The 14,232-nt window shown below is 42.5% G+C and overlaps 1 pseudogene; it reads left to right on the forward strand.

Moving 5' to 3' along the window:
• Positions 1–6,978: 6,978 nt before the first annotated feature.
• On the forward strand, positions 6,979–11,719 carry LOC140949483 (uncharacterized; annotated as a pseudogene).
• The last annotated feature ends 2,513 nt before the right edge of the window (positions 11,720–14,232 follow it).

Genomic DNA, 14,232 nt, shown 5'->3' on the forward strand with positions numbered 1-14,232 from the left:
TTTATTCCGTAACAATTTGCCAACAGAAAACAAAGGATTGTGCACTTTCAGGGTGCTTCCAACATAATTAAACTGCAGCACTGTTGTTTTTATCATTGATGTTTGCCGCTTTTCATAACCAGTCTCCTCTAATAACTATGGTTGAAAGAGGAAACAAATTAGTTTTTTTTCTTTTTGTTTACTGAAACAATGTTAAGTGACACTTTCTTGGCTTCGGCAAACAATATTTCACAAAATTGATCCGAGTTTGTTTTTCATTTTAATTCATGTGATTCAGTTGGCAATTTACGGGTTCAGGAAGGACAGATTCTCACCAATCCCCGGCGGCAGACTAACATTTTGGGGAACTGAAAATCCACTGTCAATTTCAGTGTTCACCTACTACTCTTTCCAGATAAAACTTTCGTCCTCCTGGGAAGTTAGCCAGCCGAAATTCCGTAGGAACGGAATGACGATAAAATGGGCAACAAAACTAAGAAAGAGAACAAGAAAGAAGGATCGGAATAGATTTGCCGAAAAAGGAAAAAGTTTTGGCTCAAGCGCATAACAGGTACTAAAAAAAAAAAACGAGATTGATTCGTTTGCATCCCAAAAAATTTCCCATTTCCCATTCCATTTCGATTCTATGCTAATTTGTGGAAAACCAGTCCAACTACTAAGATTCTGTATTGTAAGGGTTAAACTTTGTTTTACCATAATCGCAGTCAGGACCATGGCAGGATCTTATGTTCAGTTGACAATTTTAATAAGTAATTTTGGTAAATTTCAATCTGGTATGTTAGTCCTGATAATTTGGCAAAGGCATATAGCTATATTTGTTTTAGTCTTAGCCTTAGATTTCATTGTTTGCATACCATCTCGAATACGTGCATATTTTGGCTCAACAAACTACTTAAAAATTCCCTCACAGAATAAAATATTGTACAACAAAGAAACAGAAAACAGCTTCGTCGGGAGTAGAACCTCGTTCATTTGCACGAGCAAGCAACTCCTTGACCACTGCACTATTATGACACTCAGTTTTTGGCGAAGTGAGTTTGTTTTTTTAAAACCATTTTTCTCTACCATAGACGCTGTTTGAAAAAAATAGCTTAAGCGCGTATATCAAAGCTATTTCGCATTATTATTTTGGGTTCAAAGGACCGATCGTTGTAGAAAATCAATCAAACAAGCTGTACTGAATTTAGTGGAGAATTGAGAAATAAACAGAACCCCACACTCGAAGGGATTGATGACAAGTACGGTCGATTTAATTAGCGAAGAGAATATGGAATATAAGCGTGTGTGACTTCTGAATCGAACCTCCTATTCTGGAGACTAGACGTTGCCAATTTCATGCTCTTGCTGGTCCCGTAAACACGGCCAGCGACACAAATTTTAAAAACAAAATTACACAACTGCGGACACAAAATACCACGACGGTTTACGCAAGCAGATACAACAAAGTTCACGTACTTATGGTCTATTTGCCTAGCTTTTAATCTTTTCCGCAACCTTTCTGGCTCGAATGACCATGGTGTCCCTTGCAAATTTGTGCAAGCAACCCGACTGGCACTCGTCCATGAGTATGCCTCGCGTGTCTCCCTCGCGCGCGCCCCTTCTCTCTTTCACCCACTACTTCCAAGCTCAATAATTGCAATAATTACTGAACTAGTAACTAGGAGCGATTTGCGTAAGGTGCCTCACGCGCTAGTTTGATCAGATTATTACAGATTTCCTATAAATATGATATTTGCAGCTTATTTACTGGAAACTGTAATTTTGGTGTTGTCCCGGGTGGGCCATTTGCACCCTATTTTTAATTCCCACCGTGGGGTTTTGGTATGAACGCCCGGCCCCACCGTGGGGCATTTGTATCTTTTCCAAAACAAAATGACAAATGCCCGACAAATAACCGAAGGGGGATGTACACGCTTGGAATTGACCGAGCCATACTTCTGTGCCCTGCTTTTGTGCGGTCGTCGCGAGTCAAACAAATTCGCCGATCAAATTCGGATCGAGCTGCAGGAGTTGAGAAAATACGCTTAATCAAGCATAGTATGGTGACTGATACACAAGCAAGAAGAATAATCACAGTCTCAAATATTGATCAGGTAATTTTTTTCTTAATTATGTTAACGCATTGTTTCTTTCCGGCCACAATACAGCTAGCAAAATGCAACGTTCTTATGACTCGAGATACAATCGACCTGGCTAAGCCACTCTCCAACAAAATACTTTGTTCGACCCCGGGTTGTGACACGAAACTTGCGTCTCCCTGTGCCTCGTTCAATCCATTGGATATATAAAAAAAGGCATTAAGGCATTCGTGTACCATTCCCACCGATTGCATTAATTCCACTAGCGAGGATTCGGACATGGTCGTACAAAGGTTACCATGGCTCGAGAAAAATGGAAAAAATTCTTTGAAAATGTTATCAATGGACTGTGTTTGGACTATACCTAAAAATAATTAAAGGAAAATAAAACTAAAAAAATAAACAAGAACTGAATTGCAGTACAGTCGAACGTCTCCAATACGGACACCTCTATTACGGACAGTTTCCAATGTCCCGACAAAATTCTCCTATTATTTTCACTAAGAAAACCTCTATAATACGGACTCTCTCTAACACGGACTGAACGGACACTAAATCTCGGCCCCAGAGAGTAAATTCATATAAACTTAACCTCTTTATTACGGACACTGCGGTGATCAGGTGAATCCCGAATCCCGATCAGGTGAATCTGCACGGGGAAAATCCCGACTAGTCTGATGAGCTATGCAAGGTGATATAAAGCCCAGTTGCTGTGAAACAACGATTTGCGAAAGGTGTACAGAGGAGCATAACCGACTTTTTGAAGGCTTCAATAACCACCTGTACAGATACCATAAGGATCTTTTCTATTACATTTTGTACTCTATAGTTACTGTTTACTGCACTTGCTTTCATCTATTTGTTTCGTTCTCTTGTTTCTTGTATAATCGTCATGTACTTGCCTTGTTTTATGTTAGTTTATCTATTTACTGTATAGTAGTGTCTTCACTGTTATTAAGTCCATCTATATATAAGCCTTGTACTTTTAATATGTCTTCAGCTCCCCCCTCCTCGATTAGTTTATAAGCTATTTTCAGTGTGGGAGGGGGGGGGGAAGCGGGGGGAAGTAATGTAATTAATTATATTTCCAATTTTCAATAAAATTTGTCGTCGATGTTGTATAAAATACGCTTTGCCTTGTTTACTTGGTGTCTCCTTGCTTCCTGTGTGGTTATTTTTCCCGATCCGTTGCGATTTAAGCGATTTCACTAACAAAGAGCTGAGGACACGGCCGAACACACGCAAAATGGACAGCCATTCGAAAGAAGCCAAAAATTCCTGGTCAAAATTTCCCCACGGCCAAATTCCACCGTAGAATCCAACTGCGAAGGTTTAACTTTCATTTTAGCTCCCTGACCAAGCAATCGCGTCCCTGCGAGCGAAGCCAAACGGCAGTTTGTTTCCCCGATTAAACAGTCCGACGCTGGTAGAAGTCCGCGTCCAAAACCAACACGACAAGCACGATGACCGTTGAAATCGGCTTGGTAACCACGCCACGTTGCCAAACAAAGATTCACCGGGTACACGTTATTTTTCCGATCCGTTGCGATTTAAACGATTTCCTTTATCTTGAGTTTCCACAAAGAAAGAAAATTGTTATGGCAACAAATAATAGCGGATTGAATTCAACCTTTTTACAGTGAAGAGCGACGGGAAAGAAGGGAGAGAGCAAGAATTAACGGGCCATGCAGAAGCTAGCGAAGAGGATTCGTGTGGAAAATTTAGGCAGCATCTGGATACTTGTTTACGGATATCTGAAGCTGACAGAGTTTTGTGTCATCTTATTATGTTTTAACCGCCTTTTCATACTGGATCCACAAAATGAAATACAGCTGTTATCAACGGATTCTTTTGTTATTCATGGCTGGCTTGTTTATTGGGTTGCGCCGCTTGACAAAAAGTAATCGGGAATCATCGTTTTCAAAATCAAGCTTACTTCACCTTGCTGGATGCGTAAGAGGGTTGGAAAGTCTTGAGCTATCCTGGCCTTACTTGATGGCTTTCTCGAGCTGCATCTCGACCGGTAAGCCTAAGTTATTGTATTGCATTTGATGTTTGTTTCGTGTTCTGTTGGTTTTTTTTTTCTGGTCTTAACTTTTATGAAGTCGACCATTGTTTATGCCGTCACTTTACGCACATTTGTAAGATTTTAGACAAAGATTTGAACTAGAGGGAAAACGTCCTGAAGAATATTTAGCTATCCTATTGGTTGTAAAAAGAAAGCTTTGTGCCTCGAGTTCATCTTGAAAAATAGCAAACACGGCGATACCGGCTTAAAACTTACGCTTTAGGTCATTCCCTTGTTTTGCACTGCGCACCTTCTACTGCGCATAACATTGCGACATCCAAGATGGCGGCGGCTCTTCTCACTAGCGCGAAAAGAACAAACATGGGCCCGCTTTTGCAGATCGCCGAGCTAAAGCTTTTTTTCGCCATAATAATGCCGCAGATCGGCTGACAGCTTCCTGGTTTGCTATCGAAAAACAAGAAAATGAAAGAAATGTGCGTGTTACCGAAGTCTGCAGTGGATTTCCACTTCGCGGCCGTCGAGTTGTAGAATTATTAAAATGTCCTGGCTGAGGCTTTAGATTATAGGGCCTGTGAAGCCTTATCCTTAAGAGACCTTTCAGACAGCGATATACTTTTTGGTTTTTGGCAAAGGAAAGAAGACTACTTGTTTATCAATCACATGTTAGTCTTAGCTAAGCAACATATTTATGATTGTCGTAACAAATGTACTTATCCTTCCTTTACAGTTTTTTTAAATAAAGTCAGTTATATTCATCAGTTAGAAAAGAAACTTATGAATTCAAATAACAAAGTTGCAGATCAGGAAAGTAAATGGGAAAAGTTTCAGCTATTCTGCCGTGTTAGTGAGAATTAGAATGCAAAAAAAACTTATGTCCTATTTTATAGTAGTAATTGTACCTAAACAGTCTTTGTGTCAGCCATTATTTATGTATAGTAGGAAGTGTATTTTGTGTACTTGTAGTAGTATTTTATTGGTATAGATGTAGTAGTGCTTGTGCAAAAAAATAAAGGAAAAAAAAAAACAAAACAAAACAAAAAACAAGAAAATCAAAGAAATGTACGTGTTACCGAAGTCTGCAGTGGATTTCCACTTCGCGGCCGTCGAGTTGTAGAATTATTAAATGTCCTGGCTGAGGCTTTAGATTATAGGGCCTGTGAAGCCTGTGGGACAGCTCTACGGCTCTCCAACTGCATTAACGAGCCAGTATCTGGACTGGGATCGCTACTGTACATATGTTGTTCAAACTCTGAGAGTGGAGAGACGAATATTTCTGGAACAAATAAGACCCACTGTAGCACCTGGTCCAGAATCACGCGAGGGAGACCAGAGAGTCTTTGATGTAAACACGAAATTCGCTGCTGGATTCACATTTTGCTGTGCATAGAAACCAAACAAGCGAACATATGAAGAATAGGAATCAATAGTCTTTTCTTCAAGTTTCTTTGTCAAGCATTATTGTGCAAAAGCAAAAAAATCGAACCCTAGCTAACTGGAATAAAACAGAACGCTGACGCTACACAATAGTCCAAAATAAAGATTCATAACTCCAAAATCTAATCAAATCTTGACTTACCTCATTCCTTGGTATTTACTGTACTCTTTTCAAGTTTGAATTTCTGTGTTGGCGATATCAAACACATAAAAACAACCAAAAATAATTAAGGTTGATCTCAAGTGCATACTACGAACACGATGGGCGTAATTTTTGTATCTCGCCCCAGTCCCCGCCGCGCAAATTATTCATCCTGACTGCGATCTCAAAACCATGTCCACCTTTCACAGCAGTTTCGAGATATTTTTAGCTGCATTGTGTGACAAGTGATTTGCGTTATGTGATTTCCTTTTTTGTGGTTTCGATGTATAAGAAAGAATCAATTAATCTGTTACCTGTCCATCATCGTTGACTAGGAATTTAGGGTGTGTCGCGCGACAGTGTAACTAACCAACAAAAATATTATTCACTTCTATCAACAATTCGGGACGAGATCAGTGTACATTGTACTAAAGAGAAAATAAACCGTGAAGTTTGCGAAAACTGCCTGGTGTTTTGTGGGCATTCGCAACACAGTGGCACCTCCGACGGGACAGGAAACCGTTTCATTGGCTGGTAACTGGAAATGGAGCAACTACAAGCAGAGATAGAAGGCAAACGTAAACTTCTTCTATTTACATTGGGAAACACAGAGGGTGTTCTGGAGTCAGGGAGAGTGCTAGCGATTAAACGTCATCGAGAGGCGCTAAGTGCCATAGCAAACCAAATTGACACTATAAAACTGCAAGTTGTTGAAGAAAAATTCAAAGCGAGCAATTCTGAAGAGGACATCGCGCTGTGGAGCGAAGAAATTGAGCAACAGGTCGCTCAAGTTGACAAGCAAGTAACAAATATAAATGAACACTTGGCTAGCCTTAAATTAGAAGAAGATTCCAAAGCTCAAGAAAGCGAGAACGAGCTTAAGGCGAAGGAGCGCGAAGATCAACTACGATTCGAAAAAGCACAGCTAGAGCTGAAGCTCGAATATGAGCGGAAAATAGAAGAGACGAAGAAAAATTACGCAACTAAGTCGAACGAAGCAAAAGCGAGCCCGCCGCCAGCGAAGGAGTGGGCACTAAACTACCTAAGCTCACTATTACAAAATCTAATGGTTCCCATACGGATTGGCTCCGTTTTTGGAACATTTACGAAGCTGAAATCGACAGATGTAGCGACATTGCGGCGGTACCTAAATTCGCTTATCTTAAAGATCTTTTGGAACCTAAAGTCAGAGCGGGAATAGATGGTCTCCCTTTCTCGAGTGAGGGGTACGAACGGGCAAAGAACATTCTAAGGAACAAGTATGGGAAAACGTCTACGCCTACGTCCAAAATATAATGGGGTTACCCGTAATCAGTGGCGCAAACCCAGCGAGGATCCATCAACACGTTATGAAGCGCTCTCATTTAATGTTCAAGCTCTCGAGACAGTGGGCAAACTTAAAGATGTAAATGGTTATGTTCGGATGTCGATCGACAAATTACCAGGGATAAGAGGCGATTTGGTTCGAACGGACGAAAACTGGCAAGGATGGGACTTTCCGAAATTCGTTTATGCCCTCCAAGGTTGGACAGAAAGAAATCCTGTGACCATCAGATCAAGTGACAAGACCTGGCGTGACTCAAATGCGTTTAACACCCAATTAGACGACGCGCGTCCTCGTGATCGTGGATGTGTTTACTGCGACAGCACAGATCACAAGCTACACGAATGTACCAAAGTCTCTGATTCAAACGAAAGGAAGAAATTTTTTTGAAAAAACATCTCTGCTTTAACTGTGCTGGAGATGGTCATAGGGCGTCGGAATGCAGGAGCAGGAAAACGTGTTTGTTTTGCAAAAGAAGACAACATACCTCCATCTGTGACAGAGGAAACGCAGACAACTCGATGACAGCTACGCAAATCGGCGATGGTCCTGTGGTGTACCCAGTGGTTGTAGTGGAAGTCGCAGAAATTAAATGTCGTGCCCTTTTAGATTCCGGCGCAGGAAGTTCGTACGCTTCTGCCGCACTTCTTGAGAGGATTGGTGCAAAACCTCATCATTCTGGGTTACGCAAGATTGAGATGATGCTGGGCGCGAGCAGTCGGGTGATGGAAGTCTATCGGATCAAACTTAACTCAGTGAAGGGAAACTTTGAGATGGAAGCAGAAGTCACTAAAGTAGAGAAACCGCACCTGAATGCCCCAGAATCAGCACCACCGAACCTCAGCGCGTAGGAAGAGAATGGGATCCCGTAGCAAGACACGAAGTTGGGCTGGACTATCACTTCACCCGGTAAAGAAATCGACACCAGCAGCATGTTCCTTACACAGACGTCAAGAGTCGACTATGAAGACCTTTGTAAGCTAGACGTTCTCGGGTTGGCAGACTCGCCTTCAGGGGATCAGAGTGTGGTTTATGATGAGTTTAAGGAACAACTGCGGAGGAGCGATGAAGGGTGGTACGACACTGGTCTCCCGTGGAAGGGAAATCATGCCCCCTTGCCAAACAACAAAGAAGGAAGCCTGCGCAGACTCGCTAGCCTGGTACGGAAACTTGAGAAGAATGGGTCAATCGAAGATTACAATGCAATGATTCAGGAGCATTTGATCGAGGGAATTGTTGAGCGCGCCCCTAACTCTGTCGTAGGAAGGGAATTCTATATTCCACACAAGGGAGTAGTGCGTGAAACAGCTGAAAGAACTAAACTGAGAATAGTGTATGACGCCTCCGCAAGAGCCTGGGACGGTGCGCCATCTCTTAACGAATGCCTTAACAATGGTCCACCACTGCAAAACCAACTATGGAGTGTGTTGATTCGAGGGCGCTTTAACCCAACTGCCATCACTGGAGATATCAAGAAAGCGTTTCTGCAGGTCAGAATCCGTCCAGAAAGAGAGACGCTCTCAGGTTCCACTGGTATAAAAACACAGAGACCAAGGAAGTTGAGACACTCCGTTTTACAAGAGCACTGTTTGGTTTGGGTCCCTCACCCTTCTTATTGGGAGGGGTCATTGAGTCACATTTGGATACTTGGAGCCTCAAGCAGCCTGAAATAGTAGGCGAGATCAAGAAGAATTTGTATGTGGATGACCTTATAAGTGGAGGGACGACAGTATCCAAAGCAAGAGAGATGAAAAATGCACCAACAGAGATCTTTGCTGACGCCGCTTTCGAACTTCACAAATGGCATTCAAACGTTGCTGAGCTAGAATCAACTGAAAGTGATCCGACTGCAGACCAGACGTTCGCTAAACAGCAACTGGGCGCCTCGACAGGGGGAGAGAGTTCGCTGCTTGGCTTAAAGTGGAATAAGCTGAGAGATTTACTGAGCGTCACCGTACCAACCGAGAAAGCCGAGAACACCAAGAGGGGAATACTGGCTAAACTAGCAAGGATTTATGATCCACTCGGAGTGGCGTCTCCCGTCACACTATGTGGAAAGCTACTATATCGTGACGCCTGCAACCTCAGAATCGGTTGGGATGAACAATTGCCTTCTGACCTAGCCGACAAGTGGGCCAAATGGGAATCAAGATCCCTGGAGAGAATCACTTTCGTGAGGGCCCTAGTTCAATATCAGGAACCAATCAGCAGCATATCCTTACATGTCTTTGGAGATGCAAGTGGTGTGGGCGTGGCCGCAGCAGCATTCACTGTCGTGACGCAACCATCAGGTGTCACACAAGGCATCGTGGCTGCTAAAGCTCGGTTGGCCAAACAAGGCCTCACCATACCACGTCTGGAGTTGGTCGCCTGTCACATGGCAACTAATTTGGCCAATAACGTGAAAGAAGCCCTGGAAGGATATCCTGTTGACCAAGTCTACTGTTAGTCTGACAGTACAGTTGCGCTGCACTGGATAAGAGGAGAAGGTGACTACAAGCAGTTTGTGCGCAACCGGGTGGCAAAATCCAAGACAAGAATTGGATAACGTGGGGATATGTGCCAACCAAAGAGAATCCAGCAGACCTGGGGAGTCGTGGAGGACCTGTAGCACAAGACGACGACCTCTGGTGGCATGGTCCAAAATGGCTGTCACATCCAAGTACTTGGCCAGTCGACATAACCAAAACCGCCACTGCTGAAACACTGGCTGAAGCAAAGACGGTACGAGAGATATTCAAGCTCGCTACCGATCAAGAGGTGGATGGATTTGATGCAGTCCTTAACAAGTATGGTCTCTGGCGCGTGTTGCGCATTGGCGGGTGGGTTGCGAGATTTGTCCATAACACACGGCATCCACCTTGTGAAAGGAAAACAGGGCCACTAACCACCGAAGAACTAAGCATTCAACGAAGATTTTGGGAGAAGAAAGCGCAGCGGGAAGGCGTGAATGCGAAGAATTATGAGAACGACCGCTCGCAGCTTAACTTACAGCTAAACGACCAACAACTCCTTGAATGCCGGGGAAGGATACAGGGCGTCTACCCAGTGTATCTCCCAGATACAGCAGTCTACACAGAGAAGTTCGTGGAAGAAGCGCATGAATCTACTCTACATGGAGGAACGCAGTTGACAATGGCGAGAGTACGTGGACGGCACTTGGTCCCGCGCCTAAGACGACTAGTGAAGCGAATCGTGAAAAAATGCCCAGTATGCAAACGATTCCAGGCCACAGCACTTACTGTACCACCTCCTGGATCACTGCCGCGAGATCGAACCGAAGGATCAATTCCCTTTCAAGTTGTGGGGGTCGACTATGCTGGCCCAATCAAGTTTAAAGCTACTAAAAAACGCGAAGGAAAAGCCTACCTTATCCTGTATGCCTGCAGTTTGACGAGGGCACTGTACCTTGACCTGGCGAGAAGTTTGGAGACCAGTGAATTCCTTGTAAGCCTAAAGGGATTAATAGCAAGGCGTGGCAGACCAAGAACGATCTATTCAGACAACGGCAGTACTTTCATTGGAGCCGCGGCGTGGATTAAGCAAGTTCAGAACGACGAGAAACTAAACGATTTCCTTGCACATCACCAAATCACATGGAAGTTCAACCTAAGCCGAGCCCCCTGGTGGGGAGGTCAGTTCGAGCGCATGATAGGGCTGGTCAAAACAGCAATGAGGAAAACTATCGGCAACGCCTATCTAACCTTTGATGAGCTAAAATAAGTCTTTCTGGATGTGGAAATAGCCTTGAATGGTCGGCCACTATCCTATGTTGAAGATGATGCACAATTGCCAGTCTTGACACCGTATTCAATGCTGTTCAGCCAACCAAATATACTACCTGAGAGGGAGGCCTACCATGAAGAGAACCCACAACTCAGACGGCGACCAAAATACCTCAGAAAATGCAAGGATGCGATTTGGAACCGCTGGACGAAAGAGTACCTTCGTGGGCTGCGAGAACGTCACACCATAACTCATAAAGACTCTCTTTGTGAAGTTGAGAAGGGAGATGTGTGCCTTATCAAAGACGACAACAAAGACAGAAATAAGTGGAAACTTGCAATAGTGGAAGAGCACATTGTGGGACGTGACGGCGTCGTGAGAGCTGTAAAGCTTCGAGCAGGAAAGAGCTATCTGGAGAGAGCTGTGCAGCAGTTGTATCCATTGGAGTTGTCCTGTGACAAGTCTACAGAGGCAGAAAACCCACCACTGAATCCTGAAGCGCTCGCCTTTAGGCCAAGGCGAGATGCCGCAGTCGCAGCTAGACTGCGAGTCCAAGAGATTGCTGTACGTGACCAAGACGACTAAGGAACTTTGTTTATTTGAATACTCAGTTTAGACCGTTTCAAAAGAGGAACATTGATTGATGATTTGAACATTGATTTCAGACTACTAGATTTCAAACAAAAGGAATTTAAGAACTTTACTCGAATTGTATTTGCTCCCGTGACGGAAGCAAATAGGGGAGTGTGTCGAGATATTTTTAGCTGCATTGTGTGACAAGTGATTTGCGTTATGTGATTTCCTTTTTTGTGGTTTCAATGTATAAGAAAGAATCAATTAATCTGTAACCTGTCCATCATCGTTGACTAGGAATTTAGGGTGTGTCGCGCGTCAGTGTAACTAACCAACAAAAATATTATTCACTTCTATCAATAATTCGGGACGAGATCAGTGTACATTGTACTAAAGAGAAAATAAACCGTGAAGTTTGCGAAAACTGCCTGGTGTTTTGTGGGCATTCGCAGCACAGTTTGCAAGGAAACAAGCACGGTGACCCCCGATTTTTCCCCAGGTATTTTCTAAGAACAGTCTAATAAATAGCATGTTTGAGGAAGAAAAATAGTTTGATAGTAGAACATGATTTTTGGGGGGAAAATAGTTTCGCATTAGGTGTATTTGGGTCAAGGCGAGGACTTCAAGCTAACTACGCAACTGTCCGAAAAAGTGCAATATCCCCACAACCAGGCAATCAAAAACGAATTAAATGAAGCAATAGTGCTTATTTGAATAAAAGAAGCTTTATGTTCAAGATAAAATTTTGTGTGTTTTAAGTAACAAAGACTTAATTCTGTAAGAAGGGGATTCGAATTTTTAACGCGCAACAAGTAAAAATACCCCAGTTTAAGAGCCTGCTGGCGCCTAAACAAGCGTGGTGACCACATCTTTTTATTGCATTTTTTAAATGTTCATATCATGAATGTTGACATAACATAACATAACATAACGTATTTCTTCAAGATGATGAACTCAAAATTATAAAAACATCTTGAAAAGGAAAACTGGAGGTTGACCCTATGATGTCTCACTAAATAAAAAAGACAAAAACAGATATATGCTATACTATATATAAGATAAAATAGACATTTAAAAAAATATTTACAAGAAATAAATTGGATCACTAATGATCAATAATATCAATACATTGTAGATGAACAAAGCAAAGAACTAATGGATATTTAAGAAGCGCTTCAGTGCACTCATAAAACGGCTCAGGCTCCCAGCCTCAACAATAGATCCTGGTAGACTATTCCAGTCCCGTACAATTCGGGTAGGATAATAATATTTATATGGATTACACTTTGCTGGCTTAACATACAGCTTATACGGATGGTTAGCGAGGGTTGAATTGCACTTGGTAAATTCAAAAAGGTCGCCAAAGTTTAGTTTGTTCATGCCAAAAACGATCTTCAGTAGCATTCAACTAAAGAAAGAAACAGTCTACGTGTTTCGAGTGTAGGCTACTTCAGTTTTTTCCTTAAACGATCTTTGTATTCCATCTCACCACATTTTTGCCCGAGAGCAAGCCGAGAGGCTCTTCGCTGAATTCTTTCTAACGCTAGCACATCTTTAGCCACACATGGGTTCCAGGCCGGAGCAGCATATTCAACAACCGGGCGCACGAGAGATTTGTATAACACCATAATGCCCAAATCCTTGACGCACTTTACGCTTTTAAGGCTCGTACCCAACGAGTATGTAGGGAGGGAGAGGTCTCGTTTGTGCGTTATAAAACCTCGCGTTTAACGGGATTAAAGCGTAGTTGCCATTTAGATGCCCAGAATAGTAACTGATCGACGTCAAATTGTATAGGGCTTTTCATTGTCCCTTGCTATGTTTGACAGTTCTCTGTATACTTTGGTGTCGTCCGGAAACATCCTTAATGTCGAAGAGATGTTAGAAGATATGTCATTGACGTAAACTAGAAATAAAATTGGGCCCAGGATCGTCCCTTGGGGAACGCCCGACGTTACGCAAGACCAGGATGAGTGGGTGCCTCGAACAACAACACGTTGTTTGCGGTCAGTCAGAAAGCTTCTAAACCAACGTAGTAATGAGCCTTCGATCCCGTGACATTTTAATTTGACCCGAGGAACAGCCGTTTGTGAGGCACAGAGTCAAACGCTTTTGAGAAATCTAAAAATATAGCATCAGTAGGTCTTGATTTATTTCTTGATGATGCTCAGTCATCAACGGCAACACAGCAGTTGAGTTAAATTTTTAACTTTTTCATTGAATTATATTTCTTGTCTCGATTGTTTATCAAGATCCCTTTCTTATCGCTTTTGCGTTTGTTGCTTTAATTTCAGTCGTACCTGAACATCGCATACCACAGGAGAACTCAAAATGCCGCGGACCGTGTATCATATAAATTTGGTGTTTTAGAAGCAAAATACAAAGGAAAATGACTCTGAGACCTATTCCTACCATATAGTTTCTCATAGCCAATTATTACCCTTGCATACTACATAACAGCAGAATTACCTGACCGAACAGTCCCGTCTAATGGTGAATTTCTACATACAAAACGTTTTAAGCTTATGTTGATGTCATTTTTTAATAACAAGCGACCGAGGTAATAGTTTTCTCCGTTGTTGCTACTTTTGTAACTGCACCGAAAATTCAAATTCACAGTAATTTCGACAGCTATCACTTAAAAATTCTTTTTCTTCACATTATATCTGCCAGGTGTTTTTAGCTGTGCTGCTGTGTAAACTCCTAGAATCCCGATGAGTTTTTAAAAGTGTTCATCGCTACAATGTTTTGATTTTTCATTCATCCAGTCCAGGCGAGTCCGTTCGCGCGTTGACAGTTTTGATAGACATGTGACATGTGAGTAGCGGGAGTCTCTTGTCTTTTCCGGTTTGTTCTAACATTTTTGTGGGCATTTTTAATAAAACAATTATTCCACTCGTGCTTGTTGGATATGAGATGATTATAT

Source organism: Porites lutea, chromosome 10 (genome assembly GCF_958299795.1).
Source record: "Porites lutea chromosome 10, jaPorLute2.1, whole genome shotgun sequence".
In the NCBI taxonomy this organism is placed as follows: Eukaryota; Metazoa; Cnidaria; class Anthozoa; order Scleractinia; family Poritidae; genus Porites; species Porites lutea.